The 25213-nt window shown below is 35.7% G+C and overlaps 1 protein-coding gene across 6 annotated transcripts in view; it reads right to left on the bottom strand.

Moving 5' to 3' along the window:
- The window catches only part of LOC120367937 (uncharacterized), a 769718-nt gene that overhangs the window by 35380 nt on the left and 709125 nt on the right, over positions 1–25213 (bottom strand). For all 6 annotated transcript variants that reach the window (XR_012519294.1, XR_012519296.1, XR_012519295.1 and 3 more), the window contains 2 exons: positions 23157–24201; positions 22771–22846 (listed from right to left, as the gene is read on the bottom strand). The gene's annotated coding sequence lies outside the window, so the exon portion shown is untranslated. The remainder of the gene's footprint in view (positions 1–22770; positions 22847–23156; positions 24202–25213) is intronic.

The following is a 25213-nucleotide window of genomic DNA, read 5'->3' as shown; positions in this document are numbered from 1 at the left end:
TCTGCAAATGACAATTTTATTTCTTCTTTCCAATTATTTCACCTTTTTAATTTTATTCTTTCTTACTGCACTGACTGGGTCTCCAGTGCAATGGTGATTGGAAGTTACTATGGCTGCTATCTTGATTTCATTCTAACTATCACAGAGAATGCTTGTTTAGAAACTCTTGATCAAATTAAAGAAGGTTCCCTTCTCATCCTAGTTGGTTATGAGTTTTGTTGATTTGCTATTGTATTTAGAGACAGTCTTTCTCTATTGCCCAGGCTGTAGTGCAATAGCACTATAATAGCTCACTGCAGGCTTGAACTTTGGGCCTCAAGTGATCCTCCTATCTCAGCATCCCATGTGGCTGGGATGATAGGCATGTGCCACCATTCCTGGCTAATTTTTTTTAAGGTTTTATAGAGATGGGGTTTTGCTATGTTGCCCACACTGGTCTCGAACTCCTGGCCTCAAGTGATCCTCCCTCCTCAGTCTCTCAAAGTGCTGGGATTACAGGCATGAGTTACTGTGACCAGCATCGATGAGTTTTTATTGTGAATACTGAGTTTTATTAAATGCTCTCTTAGCATCTTTTGAGATGATCTAGTCTTTATTCTTTGTGACAAATCACAATGAACTTTGAATTTATACTACTCATGCATTCTTAGAGCCACCTCTGTTTTGTCAAGCCATCCCTTTATTCTAACACGGTATTGATGGGCTTTGATTATTATTTTGCTTTGGTTTGCATCAATGTTCCTGAGAAAAATTGACCTATAATTTTCCTCTCTTTTAACATCCTCCTTCGGTTTTAGTATAAAGGTTATGCTGGCTGTATAAAAAGAGGCCCAGTGAGTTTACTCTCTTTCTATTATCTTGAATAACTTTTGTATGATCACACTTATTTTTTTCTTAAACATTTGATAGAAATCACAAGTGAAGCAATTTGAAGTCTAAAGTTTTTTGTTTTTTGATTCTGGTGTGTGTGTATGTGAAAAGACTTTCATAGATAACTTTTAGATAACTATCATCATTAAGTTTTCTATTTTTCTATTCTATCAGATTTGGTAAGATTATTTTTCAGGAGTATATTCATTGTATCTTTTTTTTGGCCAGAAACTTTTTCATAATATTCTCCTAATATTCATTCTCATTTACTGCCCATGGTTTTCACTATGCATGTGGTGCTTTATGCCTCTTTGTTTCTTGACTTGAAACTTGCCAGAGGTTTAAGCAATTTCATCAGTTTTCCCAAAAAAGCAACTTTTGGTAGATTTGTTTTTCATTTCCTTAATTTTGTCCCCAGCCTTTATTATCTTCTTCCTTCTATTTTTTGACTTAACCTGCTACTGTTTTCTAACTTATGGAGATGAATACCTGATCATTAGTTTTCCATTTTTTCTTCTCTTTGGTAGACATGTGGCTACGAAGTTCCCTGTAATCATCGACTGAGTTATATTCCATACATTTTGATTTTTTTCATTTTCATTATCATTCATTTCAAACTACTTTCTATTTTCATTTACCCATAGGTAATTTAAAAGTATAGTAATTTTCACACACACACACACACACACACACACACACACTTTCTCTTTTTTTGATTGATATTGAGCTGAATTCTACTGACTAAAATGCATACTATGTACAATTTCAGTCCTGTGAATTAAATTTGTTTAGATTTGTCAAGAATATTGTCAATTTTGGTAAATGTTTTGTATACATTTAAAAATAACATTAATTAAGGTGGTGTTAGAAACAATATTATAAACATGCCAATTAGGTCAGATTTATTATTCATATCATTTACTTTTGCTATAGCCTTCCTAAATTTGTCTACTTATTTAATTACATACTGACAGAATTGTAATAAAATCTTCTGCAAGTAGAAGTCTATTTCATTTACTTCTATTACATTGTGTATTAGTCTATTTTTATCATTTCTCTTATATTGTGTTTTATACATTTGGAAGCTGTATTATTAGGTATCATGTTACCTCTCATTCATTACAAAGTTTTGTGAATATAATGCTTTGACTTTTTCAGAGAATATAATTCATAAATCAGTGTAACCAGAAACATATGAAATGGCAACATGTCACATTATAATGAATGTTTACAACTAAATGGAAAAACCAAAGTCAGCCTATCTGAACCTCAGTCTCCCACTTTTTCCTCATGAGCTAAATGAACATGTGATCCACTCCTCTGCACCAAGATCTGGACCAAAATAAAACTTCAGCTTCCATCAGTATTTTCATTGAGAAATTAGTATTTAGAATTTTATATTTTCTTGTTTAAAATAATTTTTATCATTATACAAAGGATCTCTCTCATTTTAACCTTGATTGCTGTCTTTTTGACTCATTTTAGTCTAATTCTTCTAGACTTCTTTTGTTTAATATTTGCCTTATATCTTTTTCCCACATCTTAAATACCTTTTGTTGTATCACTACTCTAAAAATGTACTGCTCATTGTCAAAGATGGTATATCCACTGGAAGTCAAAGACACCTCTTTGAGATTACCCATTCTCTGGGTATCTTTTATATATCTATACATGTTAATATACACGTTAATAAGCATCTATTTGTTTTCCTCTTGATAATCTGTTTTTTTGCTACAGAGTTTCTTTTGCAACCAAGAATGTATGAGAACTGAGCTAACAATAACCTAGCATGGCTTCTGTGCCCCTCTCTCATCAGCTGGCTCTGGCTTTTCATATCTCCTTTTTATCTATGCTCTATGTTGATTTAGCATATCTCATTTAAGTCACGTGTTTAATATTAACTTTCAGGTCAGTATGATACATGGACAATGGCAGATAGGAAAATCAATTCTGCAGCAGGCAATAAGAAGTGCCTTATTGGCTGGGTGCAGTGGCTCACACCTGTAATCCCAGCACTTTGGGAGACCAAGGTGGGCAGATCACCTGAGGTCGAGAGTTCGAGACCAGCCTGATCAATATGGAGGAACCTTATCGCTACTAAAAATACAAAATTAGCCGGGTATGGTGGTGCATGCCTGTAATCCCAGCTACTAGGGAGGCTGAGGCAGGAGAGTCACTTGAACCCACGTGGTGGATGTTGCGGTGAGCCGAGATTGCGCCATTGCACTCCAGCCTGGACAAGAGTGAAACTCCATCTAAAAAACAAAAACAAACTAACAAAAAAGGTGCCCTGTCAACTGCAGTGATCATTCTATCTACAACTCTTCTTTGCAAAAGGGTATAACAAAAGGCTAAACCTGATCCATAACTTCAAAATGTTTTTTAATTTCAATGTTTAATTATAAATTAGAAAATATTGCATACAAATCTCAAATGCCAGCTTTTTTTGAAAGTTCAGAAATCCTGGCAGCAGTAAAATAACATTCTTACACAGAAACAATGGCTGTGCTTAACAATACTGGTTTCTTCCTTTTTAGATTGGGCCTGGGATCTGGACCATTGTTCTGACCCAATTTTCTTTTATAAAGTTGTCCTGAATGCTTTTCAGTTTGTGATTCTTGGAAAAAATTCTGACAGTAAACTCAGTGCTTTGAGAGAAAGTACTTTATCTTATTTACCTTTAAATCACAACATGCTGCAGAATTTTTGGATCACATTTGGTGACTAAAGTGATGTCAGTGAAATAGTTAAAGCTTTAAAAAATACCAGTATTTACACATATCCCTCGATTGTTAGTAAAAAAGGGGATTTATTTTAATTAATGCCTGAAATCCACAGATGCCACAAACACCTCAATTTATCCAATAATTTCTTCTTAAATCAAACTTTCAAAAAATAATTAGAGGTGCTAACAAGTAGCAAATCTGACTGTGAATGGAATTGGCTTTCTTTTGTTCAGTGGAGGAAGATAATTAGCAGGAAATGGCCAACAGATGATGTGCAGAAAGAGGAAGGTAGGACACAATGGATGGCTCACAAGAAACCAAAGCCCTCATATCCCCAAGAATTGATTTCACTGCAAATCCCAATAATTGCTGAAAAGAGTTTCCTGGGACAAGCAGTTAAAGCAGGTCACACATATTAAAAGACATGCTTTGTTTAGTAATATTGGAAGAATTGAGAATCATACCGATTTTTATGAATAAGCACCTTGATAATCAATAAAGAACATCTTGCATTTTAATTTAAGGCTTTTAAGTCTTTGAATTTGTTATTTCATGGAGCCTCAGTCCCACAACTCAGCTAGACACAAGACATCTTTGCCAAAAAGTTTAACTTTCACTTTCTTTGTTGGATGAATCAGAAAGCAAATGCTTCTTCAGAACAGTCTGACCTCAGAAGGCTCTGGAACATCCAGAATCTGGGAAGCACTAACAGGATTTATATGTACTGATAGGAAAGGACCACTCAGCACCTAGTGATAACACCATATTCAATCAAGGGAAATTAAATTCTAACAGGATTAAAGAAGTCAGCAGTTAATACATAGGAGTATGATTTCCCCCAAGCCGACATGCACTTTGAAAGCCCATCTTCTATGGGAGAAACTGCTAAGAACATGACACAATGCATTAAGGTAGAAGGCAGCTTAAAATATATTCAGAAATTCTAGCTTTTCATTCTGCTACAGCAACACAGATTACATCTGCATTGCCTCATATTTATTGCCCTGTTTTCTAACAGCAAATGCAAAAACATGCATCAATATAGCACTATGGAACCAACCTAAATAAACTAAAATTATATAGGATATCTATACATAATGTGACTACCACACACACACACCACACTAAAAATAATGTCCCCAAATATAAAATATAGAAATCCCAAGTACATTTTATTTTTTCAAATCAAGGTTCTGTAGTACTTTGTTACCGTGCCTCAGAAATCTAGCTGTTCCCAATCCATGTTTCTGTACTTCTTAATTTGCAATTTTGATCAATTCAAAGGAGATGCCTATGGCTTATGCAAATCAAGGAGCAACACTTCCCTAACAGCAGTTACAAGGGAACTTTTTGCCAAAAGCATTGTCTATCCCTGAGAAGAAATACAACATTCCTTTATAAGTACTACCACTTATCAGCTCGATTCCTGCCGTAAGTGCAATGTTAGACAAAGAAGTCTGCTTCTCCTTGGTTGCTCCTTGCTCTTTGTTAAAACTGATTCCAAGCAATTAGAAGCTCCAGGTATTCAAAAAGCAAGCAAAGACTGGTGAGAGGCCTGGGCCAAAGGGCAAGCTTGTCCTTGAGAGAGGTCATACCTCGTCAGCTGAAGCTTGTCTTTGCTTGGGGACAACAGTTCCCTGTCCACCCTGTCTCTAAGAGACTTATTGTTATGCTCATACCCACATTTCTCAGTCAGGGAAAGATACTGGCCTCTGTGGTAGATTGATTTAATTAATGGCCCCAATACTTGAGCCCTGCGGATATTGTCACCCTCTTCCCTGTAGCATTCTAGTGCCTGCTTAGCCTAAGCCCAATTGTGCAATTTCTCTGGGCCTATGAGGTGTCAGCAAGCATGATGCAAGGAGAGGCTGGAAGAATGCTACATATTGGGGTTGCTGACCTTGCTCTCTCCTTAATGTCTATGTGAAGATGTCTACGCTAGCCTGCTAGAGGATGAAAGGCGTGTAGAATACAGTCCAGTCAACCCAGCGAGATGATCTTAAATCAGCCAATAGCCAATGACAATCATGTGATAAGCCCAACGGAGATCAGTTACCTCTTTTACAATCTACAAGCAGGAAACCTTTATTCTCTTTCGATAATCTTTTAATTTTCTCCAAGGGCCTAATCCTTCAGAACCATAACTACGGCTTGAACAATCTTCCTAATAAGAAAACAATATACCCTTGTGTGTTGGGTGCATCTCTCAAAGTTTCTAATTACACCACCTGAGCACTTTCTTTGCTAAATTGCTAATGCCATAAAATAATGTGGTTCAGTAATTAGATATTTATCTTGCTTAGATAAATCCCTAATATGTCATATTGTTAAATGTGTTATAAGATTTGAGCTATTTTTGTTTCCCTTTGGAAAATTTTTATTCATAAAAATTGAGATGATCCAAAAACCAATTCTTTGACTTTTAGGACTGTGGCCACACATGTTATTTTAAAAGAACCAGGGTGGAGACTGCTTTCTTTGAAAGCTGCTAATTCATCTTTATGATAATAATCAATTGTGTGACAGAATCCAATCCATTAATTTTATAAGCTAACATCCTCCATCCTCTGTGTTTTCGCTTATATTAAATTTAAAAAAAGTCATAGGTGAAAGTTTAAAAATTCATTGATGATTTTAAATTATTGAATTATAGTCAGATTGTATTAAAACAAATCAATTTTAATGATTTTTATAGGAGGCACACCCACAACATGAGAGCATGGAACATTTGAATCTAAAGATATGAGAAAAATTTTACATGGCAAATTTTAACTAAAATAAGTCTGGTATAAATATATTTAAATAAATCAAAAAGACAAAAATACAAGGCCAGGGGTTAAAATGGTCTTTGTATAGTTATGAAAAACTTAGACAAATAATAATATTATAATTTTTCATGCACCTAATAAAATGCCTCTAGAAAAATATGTTTCTGAAAGATTGAAGACTTTATTGCAAAATGCAAACAAATATTTAGAACACTATCTTCATACCTTTGGAGAATGAAAACTCTCTTAAATATGTCACAATGTGCTAAAAAGCAAAAAAAAAAAGATGGATAATTTTTACTAAATGAAAATTAAGAAATTATGGTTATCAAAGATACCATAAGGGAAATGAAAACACGCAAAGTGGAAGAAGGTATTTCCAACCTATGTCACATCTGGTCCATTAATCAAAGGACAGCCCAATAAATTAGAATATATTTACAAAATATAGACTGTAGTGAAAATGAATGGGGTCTAGGTCTTGCAACAAGTGAATATATTTAAAAATAAGAATAGGATTGAGTCAAAAAAGCGAATAGAACAAATACTATGTATGGTACACACCCTTTTAATAAACTCAAACTAAAGAATTTATTGTTTAGAACTGTCTATAACTAAGAGACTAACTATGAAATATGAAGAAATGATAAAAATGAAATTTAGAACAATGGTTGCTCCAAGGATTGAGGGAAGAGGAAGGAACAGAGATAAAGGAGACACAGACAGAGAAGACAGACTTAACAAGCACTAAATTTTGATATTATGGATAATACTTTTGCCTCATATTTTTATCCTACCTGCTTCCACAAAATGATAAGGAAGGATACGTTGGATTAGATGCTTTCTTGGCATTTACTATTCTAAATGTATTTTCCATCTTGAAGTTACTGTGTGTGAAGCCAGGAGCAATTACTTTTTGAGAGGATATACTGTCACCACCTTTCAAGGTGTCATTGTCCTGCATTTCATCAGAACTACTTGAGCCAGCTAGAGCTTTACATGCCAAGCATTACAAAATAAATAGAGAATTGGATTTCTTTCCATCTGTAAAGCAAGAAAATGCACATTTGAATTCTGACTAAAGGAACACACACCTTTTTTGAGAAAAGCACAGATTGCAAGGTTTTGGTATTGGCACAAAACACTAAGTCTTTTGTTGCTTTTAATTATTGGCTTTATTTTCTAAAACATCTACCTTTCTAACTAAAGTTTCTCTTAAACAGAAACAATGGCTTAATCATTTTCCAAAGGACTTTTTTCTTCATAGCCGTATTGAATGTAAAATGCAAACAAATATTTAGAACAATATCTTCTTTAATACCTATTAAATACCCGAAGCTTGATTTAATAGGTCTTCAGAGGATACGTGGCACCCATGAGGACAGTCAATATAGACTGGTGGCTTTTCAGCCAGGTGTTTTTTTGAGTGTGTGGGTGCCTGAGTGGTGCCATACAAAGCAGCTTTGATTCATTTTCCCACAGAGAATTCTTGTGGCATTTTGGATAATTCATTTGTTTAGAGATGTTTCCTTTCTACCCCACTTCATCTTGACCCAAGTGTTTGGCTTTAAGGCTATTTTTGGACATATGACACTGAAAAGAGTCTTAACTGCCCCTGAGAATGTGACACTCCCAGTGAGTCTCAAATTGAAAACAGGCTTGAATGCATCAGCCATTTTTCATAAGTATTTAATAGCTTCAAGGAAATGACAGTTCCATGTCCCATGTGGGTTTCAGTTAGAGTGTAAAGTTCACAACTGAATACACGGGAGACAATTGTTGAATCATTCATTATGCAAACTCTTGTGAACGTTAAGGATACACAACTGGCATATTTTACACATGTACACATACAATACTACCCCTACCCCTTAATCTATTTAAACTATGTTCCTAGATTTTAAATTCCTCAGGCCTTAGGGAAATAAAACCAAGGCCATAGCTATATAATTGCAAAGATCCAACTGTGTCATATTAACCCAGCCATTTCATGAACTAATTCAGGGGCAATAGGCCCACAAAGCCTCAGTGTGTTTAAGATTTATAATTAAATTTCAGAAATGAAAGCTCATCTTGCCTGTTTAAGAATTTATGGGCTGGGCCTATAAAGAATTTATGGGCTCACACCTATAATCCCAGCACTTTGGGAGGCTGAGGCGGGTGGATCACTAGGTCAACAGATGGAGACCATCCTGGTCAACATGGTGAAACCCCGTTTCTACTAAAAACACAAAAATTAGCTGGGCATGGTGGCGCAGCCTATAATCCCAGCTACTTGGGAGGCTGAGGCAGGAGAAATGCTTGAACCCAGGAGGCAGAGGTTGTGGTAAGCCGAGATCACATCACTGCACTCCAGCCTGGGTTAATAAGAGCAAAACTATGTCTCAAAAAAAAAAAAAAAAAAATTCATGAAGTGTGTGGCTAACATACAGAATCTTATACAGAGACTCTGCTTCTTAATCTAGCCTTTTCTTTTTATTATGATGCCAGTTTGTATTTTAAAATATGGCATTTCTTCCTAAAAAGACACTCCAGCTTAAAACTCAACAAACCCTGACAGAACATGTGAGAAAGTTTCATAATTTTTAAAAAATTTTCCTGGAAAAATGAAAAAGCTAAAAATTCAGGCAATTTCTATTAATTCTTTTAAAATGCCCACCAGAGAACATTGTTTCTAAGTCTGGAGAAAGGAAGAGATAAGGGACTATCCTAGTGCAGGTCTTCTGAGAAATTGATTAAACACAAACGGAGCATTTAGTGGGATATCCCATTGGGAAAAAATAGGGAGGGACCTGGGAAAAGGTGGGAGAGCGGCCGGACTGCAGTGTGCATCAAATCCTAAGACAAAGCTGGAATAAAGGAAGGTGGGACAAATACATTAGACTACTTTGCAGTCTAAGGAAGTTTCTGTAAAGCCATGCAGTGTTCTTGAGCTGGTCCGTCATCAGACAAGCCCTATGTCTCCCAGACTGGACCCACCTTAGCATGATCCATAATGTGCTCAGTCATTGGCTGAGAACAGCTTGTGGGAGGTGTGGCCCCAGTGGAAACTTAATGATGACTTAACAGAGCTCAGGGACTAGAGCTCCGGAATTTCAACTTAAACCTTAAATGTCTTCACATACCATAAACAAAACACAGAATAATTGGATGATATTTAAAGAAGTTGGTTTTCTTATTAGCTTGCTACTATAAAATTATGCATAACAACCCCCAAATCTCAGTTGAATCCAAAAACAAATATTTATTTCTTGTTCATGGATTTCCCAGTGTCTTGGCTAAGCTCAGGCTTGTGTCATTTTCATATGTGCATTATTCTAGGATCCAAGCTGAAGAGGAAAAGGCTACATAGGACATGTACTTCTCCTGGCAGATGAAAACAAAATGCAAAGGAACAAAGCAAACAACAGAAATACATTTAAAACTTTTGCTCACATCATATGTGGTCACACTCCATTACCAAAGTAAGTCACATGGTCTAGCCAAAAGTCAATGGAGCAAAGAAGTGTAGTCTACTTGCTGGGCTAGGAAACTCTGCACAGCCAAGTGGTAAAGGGTGTGGTTGTTTAGCTCTAGTATGTTGAGGGAGTAGAGGAGTGAAAATAATCTATTTTAAACTAATATTGCTTTCTTGGTAGAATAAACAGCATGCAATAGTAAAAAGTAGTGGTAGAACACACACACACACACACACACACACCCTTGTGAATGGACAAATAGATAAGCTAGAAGAATGTAAATACACCTATCTCATGTGGTGTCACATACCTAAATCTTGGATATAAACAAACCAGAAAGGATGCTGTTTTTTCCATTTTTCTTTGGCAATTTAGAATAGAAGAAGACGACAGAAATAGTCTATGAAAAAGCATGACTTATATTAGTAATGGATGCAGAAAATCTTAGTAAAAGTGAGAAAATTGCATATATAGATCCACAAAATTGAGAAGTTTTAACAGCAATGTTTTCACACCAAAGTGACTGCCTCTTTTTGATGCACGGTTTTAAAGCCCATGAGACTGGCCACTTCCATCCTGTTGGCATGGACCTACTATAGAAATTTTTTTTAAATGGAGTAAGTAAAACAAAAAATTTCTTAAAGCAGCTGCCCCAAATCACCTTTAAATATCAGCACACTGAGTCAGCAAAAAACTCACCAAAAAATAAAAATTAACAATGCAAAGATTTTGAGTCTTTGTTGAAAAAATTGAGGGTGAGGATTCAGATATTAATTAGGTAAAAAGGGAAGAAGTTAAGCAAAGTCTGTTTACTATGTGGAAGCAAATAGAAGACTCCATGGAATAATCTCTGGTATAAGGTAAGTCAATAGGAATAAACAACATGGGAACCAAGAAGGAAAAAAAGTGATGGCCCTCAATTTATCCACCATCTCACATACACACAAACTCACACAAGGAAACAATGTAGCACACACACAATAAGATGAAGAATGGATTCTGAAAAAAAAAATCGACCACAGGAAACAAAAGAAAACTTTAGTGATCATAACAGGTAAACAGAGCCAGCAGAACTAAGAAAAAAATATTGAAGGAAAAAAACCTGAGTGAGACCCTTAAAATATGTTAAAAATAATGACATAGAGAATATGCTTGATAAAATCACTAAGATTCAGAAGAAAAGGACATAAGATTTAAATAATTTGAGATAAATTTAATGATATAAAAATAAAACAAATACAAAGACTATGATACTATAGAAGAAGCAGAAATCTCCTGAGATGAAAGAAGAATAAAAACCCAGAATCTTTTAAATGTTTTCAAGGGCTTGTTCTATTTCATAAAAAATGAACAGAGAATCACCAATAATGAGATATACATTATTAAATTTACTAAACTTCAAGCATTCAGGAAACAAACAGATTAATTTTTATATATTTTGAAATTCTTTTATAGCTCTTGGATGTTCTATTAAGTTTTTTCCACTTTTTATTTCCTCTTTATGTTTCAGTTTGAGAAGTTTCTATTGATGTATCTTCAAATGCATTGATTCTTTCCTTGGCAAAGTTGAGTCTATGTATGAGCTCTTTGGAAACACTCTTCTTCCCCCTCCCCTGCTACTTCAAGAAGGTGCATTAGAGGCCTTTAGGATTCCTCAGTCACTTGGAAATAGCACAATAGTATATAAAGATAAACTCTGTAGCTTTAATACAAGAAAAAGGGGAATCTATCAGAATAGCAAAGGACACACCAGATCCTGGGGAAGATAAGGTGGGCAAACAGCCCCCATGAGGCATATGGCTGGTAAAAGTGAGTGAAACCTTGGTGTGTGAGAGAGGCAGATAGCCCCCCATGGTGACTCACTTTTCCCCTGCAGATCCCTGCAACCCAGGCCAAGGGAGAGAACATTATTCCTCTCAAGTCCCTGTAGCTACCTTGGAGGGAGGCTTGGAGACACTGAGAGGGAAAGACTAGGGAAAAGCTGCAATCATTTTCCCAGACCTGGGATGGTAACAGGGATGCCATTTTTAATCCAGGCTCATATAAAGTCATTCTTTGGCAATCTGGCAACATGGCCTCACAGGCATTTTAGTGTCTGGTCAGAGGTTGGAACACCTGCTCTGGAGTACTATAGAGCCTCCACAGCCAGAATTGAGCAGTAAGGTTGTAAAATACTTTACAGTAGGTGCTAGAATTGTGCTTTCCCCATTGCAGGTCTGGAGTGGGCAGAGAGTTGCTGTAGCTGTGGTTTCTTTTGGGCAATGAGACCTTCACACAAGGCCAGCTTGGCAACCTAGAACCAGTCTACATGTGTCATTATGAGGTGCTCCAGCCTGCTCCCCAGAGACTGTGGTGTAGTGGGGCCCTGTCTGCTCCATGTCCAAGTAGATTTCCAGGCATTCCGAGCACTTGTTCAACTTGATCAACTGCCTGAGCCACCCTACCCTTCTTGTAAAGAGATCATGGTGCAGTGGGGCTCTTTCTGTTCTATGCCCAGGCAGACTTCTACACACTTGGATAACTCACTCTCCTGGATTGGAGAATTAGGCCACTCACCCTTCCTCACACAGGGAAATTGGGGAAAATGAGGTTTCTCAGCTTCATGCTTAGGCACACCTCTGGGCACTTGCTGGCTGCCTACTGAATTTGTCCTTGGAGCTAGTGCTTGTTCCTGACATTGTGGGAACTGTAGATGGGCCTGCTTGATCTGGCCTCGCCCATCTTGCTCTCATTCTCTAGAGCTGTGCATTCCACAGTGGTCTGAGCTCCCAGAGAGTTTTAATCAGTAAGGATCAGGTATATACTCAGCCACATTGGCCGTAGCCAGCTCTTACCGACAAGAGCCACCTACTGGCTTGGAGAATTAATGATACAACACTCTAGGATATCTGTCAACACAAGTACATAGCACTGGGGAAGGAGTTAAACTTCCTGACCATTGTTACCCTAACCCCACAGGAGGCAGTGAGCCTGCTCACATGCCCAGTACGTAACTACTATAACCAGCATTTGGATAAACCATTATACAAAGGCTACCTATAACTAAGGAATTTATACAGACACTTTGCCACTGAAAACACCCAGACCCAGAGCTCTAACTCTCAGCACAGTCCACCCCTAAGGGAGAGAAAAGAGCAGCCCACCAAAGCCCACTTTGAGTAAAAGTCAATGTGGGCATGGCACCATCATAGCTCAGGAACAGATACGGAGAGGAGGTCATCTAATCCCCCATTCCTCCCTCCTCAGTGCACTGTTGTGGATTCAGTAGCAGCTCTTCCCATCAGGGCTTGGCATCATGGGCTGAAAGAGACCAATAATAAGGTTTCTATAGTGGTTCCACCACCACTGAAAGAAAATGTATACTTGGGGAAAATGCTTTTCATACTTCTTTATTGCCCGTTTCTGCACCTACTTGCCAGCTCTTACTCTTAAATGCCAACTACTGGACTGCAGCTTGAACTGCAGCACCAAGCAAAATTATATTGCTACTCTAAGCAAGATGGGAGAAAGCCACTATGTGAAACTGCCTGCAGCCAAGGACCCCATATAGACCACTGTGGAACCCTGAAAACACCCAGAAACTAAGCCAATCAATCACATTTGATATACACCACAGTTATATCTACAAGGCAAAAAAGAGTAAAACATCAAGAAGCCTCATCCAAACAAAAGCAAATTCAAAAAAGAGAGAGAGAAAGAGAGAGAGAGAGAGAGAGAGGGAACCTGAGTTCTCTCAGATGAGAAGGAATCAGTGCAAGAACTCTGGCAATTCAAAAAATCAGAGTGTTTTTATTACAGCCAAAAGATCCCACTAGCTCCCAAGAAATGGATCTTAACTAGAATGAAATGTCTGAAATGGCAGATATAGAAATCAGAATTTGAATGGCAAAGAAACTCAGAGATGGAAGAGGAAGTTCAAATCTAACACACACACACACACACACACACACACACACACACACAAGTATTGAAGGACAACACAGTTATTAATTAAAAAATCAAGCATAACTTCTGGAATTAAAAAGTTATCTACAAAAATTTCAAAATACAGTTGGAAGCCTTAAATATGATTAGACAAAGTAGAAGAAAGAATTTCAGAGCTTGAAGACTGGTCCTTCAAATCAACCAAGTTGTAAGAAATTTTTAAAAATGTAAAAAATAAACAAAGCCCTCACAAAATATGAGATTATGTAAAGGGAACAAATATATGTCTCATTGGCATTCTTGATATAGAAGAGAAAGTAGGTCACTTGGAAAATATATTTGAGGATATGACTTAGAAAAATGTTCCCATTCTTGCTAGAGAGGTTTACATAATATAAGAAAATCCAGAGACCTCCTGCAAGATATTGTACAAGACAACTATTATCAAGGCATGTAGTCGTCAGACCACCCAAGGCCAGTGCAAAAGAAAAAATCTTAAAGTCACCTAGAGAGAAGGGTCACATTACCTATAAAAGAAAACCCATCAAACTAAAAACAGACTTCTCAGCAGAAACTTTACAAGTCAGAAAAGACTGGAGAACCATTTTTAGCATTCTAAAATAGAAGATATGTCAGCCAAGAATTCTATATCTTACCAAAGCGAGCTCCTTAAACAAAGGAGAAATAAAGGCTTTCTCAGACAAGCAATGCCTAAGAAAATTTGTCACCACCAGACTGGCCCTTACATATTTTGTAAAAGATGATTAAGGGAGTTCTAAACATGGAAATGCAAAAATGATACTTTCTACTACAAAAGCACACATACACACATAGCCCACAGACCCTATAAAGCAACTACACAACTGAGACAGCAAAGCACCTAGCTAACAACACTATGAGAAAAATCATCTGACATATCAACAGTAACCTTAAACAAATCACTAACTCATTGTATGAAACTAGTATCAACCTGATACCAAAATTCGGCAAATGTACAACAACAAAAAAAGAAAACTATAGGTCTATATCCCTGATACAGATTTTAAAATCCTCAACAAAATACCAGCAAACTGAATAAAGTTAATTCACAGTGATCAAGTGGGCTTCATTCCTGGAATGCAAGAATGGTTGAACATATGCAAATTAATAAATGTGATTCACCACATAAACATAATTAAAAGCAAACACTATATGATCACTTTTATAGATACAGAAGTAGCATTTGATGAAATCCAACATCTCTTCATGATGAAAACCTTCAAGAAACTAGACATCGAAAGGACAAACTTCAAAATAAGAGCCAACTATGAGAAACCCAGCAACAACATCATACAAAATAGGGAAAAGCTGGAAGCACTCCTTTAAGAACTGAAACAAGACAGAGATGTTCACTCTCACCACTCCTGTTTAACAAAGTGCTAGAAATTCAAGCCAGAGCTATCTGCAACAGGAAGAAATAAGTCATCCAAATAGAAAAAGAGAAAGTCAATTTATTTCTCTTTGCTGCTGATATAATTCTATGCCTTGAGAATCCTAAAGATTCCACCAAAAGACTCTTGACCTGATAAACAATTTCAGCAAAGTCTCAGGATATGAAATAAACATGCAAAAATTAGTAGCATTCTATATACCAACAAGATTCAAGCTTAGGATCAAATGAAGAGTGCAGTCCCATTTATAATAGCCACATAAAAAATAAAATACCTAGGAATACACCTAGTCAAGGAGGTTAAAGATCTCTGTGAGGAAAATTACAAAACTGTTAAAATAAATTATACATGACATAACAAATAGGAAAGCTTCCATGCTCTTGGATTATAAGAATAAACATTGTCCAAAACAATGCTCAAAGCAATCTACAAATTCACCTCTGTTTCTATCAAATTACCATATTCATATTTATATTTATGTGCATATTCATATTGCACATAATTAGAAAATACTATTCTAAACTGCATATAGAACCAGAAAAAGATCCTGAGCAGCTGAGGCAATGCTAAGCAAAAAGAAGAAAGCTAGAGACATCACATTATTGCTTCACACTGTATCTTAAGGCTACAGTCACCAAAACAGCATGGTATTGGCACAAAAATAGATACATAGACCAATGGAAGAGAATAGAGACCCTTGAAAGAAGCCACACATCTACAACCAATCTTCAACAAAGTCAACAAAAATAAACCACAGGAAAAGGACACCCTATTCAATAAATGGTGCTAAGAAAGTTGGCTAACCAATATGCAAAAGAATGAAACTGGACTGCTACCTTTCACCAATACAAAATTTAGCTCAAAATTAACTCAAAATGTATTAAACACTCAAATGTCAGCTGTCAAATTATGAAAATTATAAAAACTCAAACTGTATTAAACACTCATATGTCAGATGACAAATTATAAAAATTCTAGTAGAAATCCTAGGAAATATTCTAGATATTGGCATAGGCAAAGAATTTAGGATGAAGACTCCAAAAGCAAATGCAACAATTTTTGCTTTAAAATAGGGGCAAATGGGACTTAATATAACCAAAGAGTGACTGCACAGTCAAAGAAACTCTCTGAAAGAGCAATCAGACAACCTACAGAATGAGATAAAATATTCACAAACTATGCACCCAACCAAAGACTAAAGAAATCTACAAGAACTTATGTGCATCAACAAAAAAAAAAACAAACAACTCCATCAACAAGTGGGCAACAACTTCATCAACAAGTGGGCAAAGACATGAAGAGACATTTCTCAAAAGAAGACATACAAATGACCAGCAAACATGAAAAAATGCTCAACATCATTAACATCAGAGAAGATCAAATTAAAACCACAATAAAATATCATCTTACACCAGTCAGAATGGTAACTATATTCAACTTTGTGAGAAACAGCCAAACTATTTTCCAGAGTGGCTATACATTTTATAGTCTGTACCATTTTACTAGCAATGTATTGTTACCAGCATCATACATGAAACCCAGTAGTTCTACATTTTTGCCAGCACTTGGTATTAACAATATATTTTTGGAATAGTCATTCTAATAAGTTTGTTTTGGTATCTTATTATAGTCTTAAATTTCACTACAGTCTAGTGGTATCCAACGTCTTTTCATTGTATGTCTGTCATTTCTATAGCCTGTGTGGTAAAATGTTCAAACTTTTACCCTTTTTGTAGTCACTTTTTTTTTTCCCTTAGTGTTGAGTTAAAAAATTATTTATATATTCTGGATTCAAGTCTTTTGTCAAATATGTAATTCAAAATAATTTATCTGAATCTATGCCTTGTCTTTTTGTCATCTTAACAGGGATTTTTGCAAAGCAAAGTGTTTGAATTTTGATGAAGTTTAACTTAGTGATATTTTTAATAGATCATGCTTTTGGTGACATGTATAACTCATTATCTAATTTTTAAAATAGATTAAAACTAGTAAGGAATAAATTTTAAAACAAAGGTTAAAATTAAAGGGTTTTTTGAGACAAGAATGAACATATAATATGAATGTATGTTTGTATACTATATAAATACAAATAATGACCATGTATGTATACAAATATACATCCATATATTTACATGTAGCCACAAAATATATTTGGTAAATAAATCATGAGAAAATGAAAATATTCAATACCCCATGAAATTCAGACAATTGCCAGACTATATGCCTAGCTTTATAATAATAAATCTGGAAACTTGAGGGCAATAAATGGTTTTCTAAGAAAATTTAAACTACTAAATATAAAGTCTAAATAATACAATAATCATTTGGAAAATGTAGTCATTAAACATAATTTTCCTTTCCTGCTGAAAAGGAAAACAATACATGAGTCATTATTAAGGTCTCAAAAAAACCATAAATGTCTCTATTTTATATAATTCTAAAATGAAAATGAGAACAAAATTTTATATTAACTAAAAATAATGCAGTTATTATTGAACCCAAATCATGGCAAAGTAGCAAAATGAAGAAAGAAATGACTAATCAATTTAAATTATACTTTACAAAATGTGAAATGAAGACAGAGAATGTCAATTACAGTGATCAAATGAAGTTAATGCTAAAAATGCAAAAAATTTAAATTTTCAGAGATCTGCTAAGAGATTTACTAATTTGATTAATATGTCAAAGAAAAAACTAGAAAGTTACAATTTCCATAAGTGTATAATACAATTCAAAAATATATCAAAGGCATATAATAGTTTTAATAGTATAGTATTATAATATTTATTAAAATATAGTTTTTATGTATGTGGAAATATGTGATCTCTCTCTCTCTCTCTCTCTCTCTCTCTATATATATATATATACATATATATATATATATATATTTTTATACCACACACTGGTAACTAGCATTAAGATTGATACTAAAACATTAGGCACGTTCTCATTTAAAGAGAAACAAAGAAAGCACATTTGTAACAATCACTATTATTTATAATTACTCTGAAAATATAAAAGATATAAATACTGGAAGTAGAAAGGAAATTATTGTTATTTGCAAATCATGTGATTACATATTCAGGAAATTTTAAGAAAAGCAATAACAATTAGAAGTAGTGAAAGAATTAAATAATGGGGCCAATCACACAATATTGAAATATAATTTTCTGATATAATAATAACCCCTCAGATATATAATGCAGAAAATGATTACATTCATAATAACAATACTGTAAATACTAATATTAATATTTCATGAGTATAAAATGCTAGAGAACAAGTATCACAGTAAGTGGACAGATATTGCATAAAATATATAAAACTATATAAAAACTTGGAAGAAGACTTGACTAATTGCAGAAAAATGTCTTATATGGCTAATCGACATACTATTGGAAAAAAGAAAATTTTTCTCAAATTAACCAATACATTCAATTTACATGGAAAATTCCAATATCACTGTTTTTATTTCTTTTTAAGAATTGATAAAAATAATTTTAATAATCTGAAACAGTAAATATGCAAAAGTGGCTAGAAAAAAGCTGACAATAAAGAAAGCATAAAGAATTTGGTTTACCTAATATTAAAATATATTGAGTGAATCATAGAAAATGATAGAACCTCCCTTCATAAAGAGGACAGTAACAATTATAAACATATATTCATCTAACAATGGAGTATATAAAGCATATAAAGTATATAAAGCAAACATTGACAGAAATGAAGGAGAAATAGAGTTCTACAATAATAGTTGATAACTATTATGATTAATATTAAAACATGATCAATATTAAAACAACAACATACTCTTAAACAACTAATGGGTTAAAAAAGAAATTAGAAATATTAGAAAATTACTTTGAGGCAATGAAAACAAAAATACAACACACTATTGGATATAGCAAAAGCTCTGCTAAGAAAGATATTTATAGCTGTAAACACCTACATTAAAAAATATAGATCTCAGATAAACAACCTAACTTCAATATCTCACTTTCAATAATGGATCTAGACTGAAAATCAGTAAAGAATTTGAATACTCCAACAACACCATAAACCAGCTACACCTAACAAACATGAAAAACACTCTCCCCAACAATTGCGGAAAATACTTCTTCTCAAGTGCACATGGAACATTCTCTAGGATAGACACTATATTAGGCCATAAAACAAGTCTTAATAAATTTTAAAAAGACTATAATCATAAAAATTTTTATTCTCCAAGAACCATGGAATGAAACTAAAAAGAAGAGAAGGAAAAATAGATAATTTGCAAATATGTAGAAATTAAACAACATACTCTTATACAATGGGTTGAGAAATAAATTAGGAATATTAGAAAAATACTTTGAGACAATGAAATCAAAAATACAACACATTATTGGATGTAGCAAAAGCTGTGCTGAGAAAATTTATAGCTGTAAGCACCTACATTAAAAAATATAGATCTCAGATAAACAACCTAACTTTAAACTTTAAGAAACCAGAAAATGTGATCCAATCTAAAACCACCAGCAGGAAAAGAAAAAAAAAAAAAAAAAAAAAAAAAAAAAAAAAAATTAAAGATAAATTAAATAGAGAACAGGAAACAATAGAGAAAATTAACAAAAATTAAAATTGTCTTTTTGAAAGGTTAACAAAACTGACAAACTTTTTAGCTAGACTGACAAAGAGAAAAGACTCAATAAACTCAGAAGTGGAAGTGGGGACATTGCTGTCGATATTATAGAAATTAAAAGAATTATAAGAGAGTACTATGAACAACTGTACACCAACAGTTTAGATAGCCTAGATAAATGAAACATAACTCTAGAAATGCATAAACTGGCAGCAACAAAAGTTTAAAAACAGATAAATTGTACATCATAAAAATTAAAACTTTTGTGTACTAAAGGACATTATGAATACATTGAAAAATCTACAGAACAGAAAATATTTCCACATTATATATCTGACTTACTTTAGTATTCAGACAATATACATAACTGTTACAACTCAACAATCAAAAAACCTAAAACAATTAAAAATTGAGCAATGGACTTGAACAGCTATTTCTTTAACGAAAATACACAAATAAGCTGCAAGTATGTGAAAAGATATTTAACTTATTTAGTCATTAAGAAAATGAAAATGAAAATCATGAAATACCACATCACACCCACTAGTAATCAAGAATAATAATAATGAAAAATAACAAGTGTTAGAATGTGGATACATGAAAACCATTATACATTACTGGTAGGAATATATATAATGCTACAATTGCTTTAGAAAGTTTAGTGGTTTCTCAAAAAGTTAAGCATAGAACTACCATACTTTCCAGAAATGTACTTCTAACTATATACCTAAGAGAAATGAAACGCATGCCCACATAGAAATTAGAACATTAATGTGTATAGTAGCCTTATTCATAATGGCCCAAAATTACAAACAACCCAGGTGTCCATTAATGCATGAATGGATTAACAAATTATGGCATATGCACACAAGAAATATTATTCAGCCATAAAAATAAATTAAGTAATTTTTTTTTTTTTTTTTTTTTTTGAGATGGAGTTTCACTCTGTTGCCTAGGCTGGAGTGCAGTGGTGAGATTTCCACGCACTGCAACATCTGCCTCCCGGGTTCAAAGGATTCTCCTGCCCCAGCCTTCTGAGCAGCTGGGACTACAGGCGCGTGCCACCACACCCAGCTAATTTTTTGTATTTTTAGTACAGACAGGGTTTCACCATGTTAGCCAGGATGGTTTTGATTTCCTGATCTCGTGATCCGCCTGCCTGGGCCTCCCAAAGTGCAGGGATTACAGACATGAGCCAGTGGGCCCGGCCATAAATTAAGTGCTTATACCTGCTAAAACTTGTCTAGACTTCAAAACATTATGCCAAGTGAAAGTTTAAAGGCAGACATAAAATGTAACATATTGTACAATTTCTTTTAAATGATACACCCACCATAGACAAACCCATCATTACAGAAAGCAGACAGAGGTTGCCAGGGCTGGGGGAGGGACCGGATGGAGTCTGGTTGCAAAATAACATGGTAAATTATTTGGTGTTGAGATCAGTGGCACGATCTAGTTTTGCGCTTCTCCCCCAGTTATGAGTGCCATAAGTGAATTAAGACTAAGACCTCATAAACTTCCTGAAACGAATTGAACTAAGGCCAAATTGGGCCACAGGAACCTCATACAAAACTACCATCAGACTTTAACTTCTATCTTATATAAACTTTAATATACCTTTGGGGATTATATTACTTAATTACTATGTTAAGTTTAAATAAACAACTTAAAACTGCTGATTTGCTTCATTTCTAACTTAAGTCAGTAAAACAAGCATATAGGGAATACCTGCTTTGTAGGTAAGGCACCTAGGGGCTGGGAAGATGAGAGAACATGAGCTGGGAATGCAACCAAGCTTAATGCATGGGTAGCACTTTCATCTCTTGGCACCACAGACCCTGTTCTACCTGCTTCTCTCACTTCCTTACTAGTTACTTCTGAAAGCATGATCTCAGTAAATTATGTGTGCATGAATATTCATTTCAGGCTCCGCTTCTACTTATGCCATTTCAAGTCCCTGTACACATATGTATTCCTAAACTTCTTTAGTCTCCTTTGTGTAACTAGGAGCATTGCAGGGACATTCACTGAACAGGTGCATTGTTCTCTGAGGAGCACAGCTGGGGATGTGTGAGGGATGAAGGCACGAATTGCTTCCTGCAGCTGCTGTTGACACAGGAGGAGAGGTTATATAGACATGGCAAATGAAGTCAAGGCTCAGAAAGTTTAATGGTCTTTTTCTGCATTGCAACTGTGGTAAATAGTGGGGATGAGATTAAAATGCAGAGATGTTTCAATGCTCATTCCTAGCCTCATTCTGCTGTACCATACTGCACTTCACTGCATGCTTCAATTACAGCTAATTAAAACTGACCTAGGGAATACTGTAGGCTTAAAACCAGCCCCCAGCAGGTGTTTTCTTTAGTACCAGGACTCTGAAAAAACATGTGATTCTTCTTAAATGCAAGGTGGCTTGATGATCCTATTTGCTCTGACACTCACACATCCCTGATTTATCTCTTGCCTCTTCTCCAAAATTCACACCCTAAGTCTTCACACCATCCATGTAAATAATTGAGCAATTGCAGATGGCTTTCCTTTAAAATACTGAATCACAATTTACACCAAGATTGTAAATAAACAATATAGGGCAGAGTTCAGTTCAGGCCCCTCTTCTCCTTGTGTCAATAGCAACTACAGGAAGCAACTTCTACCTTCATTCCTCACACATCCCTGGCTGTTCTTCTCAGAGAACAATGCACCTGTTCAGTGAGTGCCATTGCAATGTTCCTTGTTACACAAGAAGAATCCTGGCACAAGAGGCTATCTATGCTTCATTCCAGAATATGGGAAGAGATTATTTTCAGTTTGGCTATTTTGCCAGATACTTCACAGAGATCCTCAGCTCTAGCCACAAATTCCAGCATGCAGTACTTCACAAGTTGCAAGAAAAGCCAAGTAGAACCATACCTACCTTGGCGGTCCCTTGAACAAAGACTGAATATAATGATAGGAATTGGCTGTACTCACCACAGTAAACTCTTTTTCTCATTTGCAAGCACTTCTTCTCTCAAGCAAAATGACATTCACTTTCAAAGTAGTGCCCCTGAAATGATTCATAAAGGGAAAAGGTTGAGTTAAAGATAGACTATTGTCAGCAAAGTATACTTTCTCTTTATTTAAATGGAGAAAACAAGAAACAAATCAGCTCCATTCTGAGTCCTCCAGAGCAGCCCAAATGCACCTATAGCATTGACTGGAAAAGTTTCTTTTAAAACAAGGGGCAAAAAGATGTATTTCCATTTTTGTCATCTGAAGCTCACAGATTACTATTTTATTTTTATTACTAAGTCTCGCTTCTATTTTTCAACGGTCTTAGGAGTAGTGTATCGTGGCCGTGCCAAGCCTGCTCTTACCTCATAGTGTTTCCAACCGTTGTTCCTTCTGACTGCAATGCTCCTCCCTCCAGGCTCCCTTCTGCAGAGTCAATTTTCTTACCCCCTTCACACCTGTGTTCAAATTTTATTTGCTTAATGAAGCCTACCCCCTTTCTATTGAATTCTGCCTCTCTGCTTCCCTCTGGCATTTAATTACTCTTCCTCAAACTCTGCTGTGGATCTTCCTTGGCATTCACTGTTTTCTAATATCAACTGTTGTTGATAAACTGTTTCTCTTACATTAGCATGTAAGTTCCTAAAAGACAAGCTCCCTCTTCTATTTGTTCCAGGTAGTACATGTCAGTATGTGCTGCTCTGGGACCCCCTTGCCTCCCCCTTAATCTTTATGGCTAAAGCACTCATTCCCCAGCTCCTAGGAATGATGGAAGCTGACAGTTCAAGAGATTCTCTCTCAGATCTGCTCTCTGTGTGAGAGCTTCATTTTGCCCAATATCATGCTATTCCCCAAGAACATCCCATGTTCAGTGACTTCTGGATGCAAAAGTACAAAGGCTCAAATTTGTTACCTCCATCTGGAACAACTCTGAACGTCATCCAAGTTCCACAGCTCTGTGGCAGGGGAGCTTCGGCTTCTGCTGCAACTGCTCCATGGACCAGCTTCTCTCAATCTTATTTCCCTTCCTTCCACAGGTGTCAATCCTAAGAACATGACCCCCAAACTTCCTGCTCTTCTAACATTTATTTCGGTCAATTTCCCAAGCATCTACAAGAGTATCTGGCAGGACATAGCTGCCTAATAAATACTGAATGCATGAATGAATGTAAATACAAAAACAACCTATTCATATAAAACCTCAGTGTTGGCCGGGCATGGTGACTCACCTGTAATCCCAGAGCTTTTGGAGGCCAAGCTGGGGGAATCACAAGGTTAGAAGTTCAAGGACAGCCTGACCAGCGTGGTGAAACCTCGTCTCTCCTGAGTATATAAAAATTAGCTGGGCGTGGTGGCGCATGCGTGTAATCCCAGCTACTCAGGAGGCTGAGGCAGGAGAATTGCTTGAACCTGTGAGGAGAAGGTTGCAATGAGCTGAGATCATACCACTGCACTCCAGCCTGGGTAACAGAGCGAGACTCCATCTAAAAGGAAAAAAAAGCAAAAAACAAAACAACAACAACAACAAAAAACTCAGTGTTGACAACCAACATATCTATGCATACCTACTTACAGGTCAGATAGGAATTTTCTGGTAAGGCATTTTTCCACTTAACAATATTTATTAAGCATCTCATGCATCTGGTGAAGATATACCAGTGAATGAAAGGGACAAAATCTCTTCTTCATGAATCTAAGATTCTCACAGTGGAGCCACAAAATATGCAAATGAAAACTGTATATAATGGGATATTGGTTAGTGACAAGAGCCCTGAGGACAAATAAAGCAAGAAGGGGGATGTCATAGAATGACATGGTGAGAATGAGTGATACTTGAAAGTGGGGAGTCAGATAGGCCCTTCTGAGAACTTGGCATTTTATTGTAAGTGTGATGGGATGACATTGAAAGGTTTTGAGCAGGGAGGGGGCATGAACAGGCTTATGTTTTTAAAGGAATCCCGTTCTGTAACTGCTTCTGCCAATTTGGGACGTGTACCAACATCCTGCCAAGTTTCTCCACAGCACGCACAGTAGTTGCTCAGTGGAAACTCACAGGGCAATGTCCCTTGGTGCCACTATTCAGCACTTTCGACTGTCACAGAGACCTTATATACATTGAATTCGGAGTCACTTCTGGATCAACCAACATATTTCTAGAGCTCACCATGTGTCAGGGACAGGCCTTATTTAATCATCATAATCTTTAAAAGTTGACATTATGATCTCCTTTTGCAGATGAGCACATTGACATTCACAGAAGCTGAATGACTTACCCAGTTTGCACAGCTATGTGACTGAGATGATATTGAACCACGTCCTCATATAGCTTATACTTTTTTAAAACTTTTTTTTTTTTTTTTTTTTAGACAGAGCCTCACTCTGTCACCCAGGCTGGAGTGCAGTGGTGTGATCTCGGCTCACT

The sequence above is a fragment of the Saimiri boliviensis genome, chromosome 9 (genome assembly GCF_048565385.1).
Source record: "Saimiri boliviensis isolate mSaiBol1 chromosome 9, mSaiBol1.pri, whole genome shotgun sequence".
Taxonomy (NCBI): domain Eukaryota; kingdom Metazoa; phylum Chordata; class Mammalia; order Primates; family Cebidae; genus Saimiri; species Saimiri boliviensis.
The sequence above is the reverse complement of the archived record's forward strand: the minus strand, read 5'-3'. Positions and strand labels throughout refer to the sequence as shown.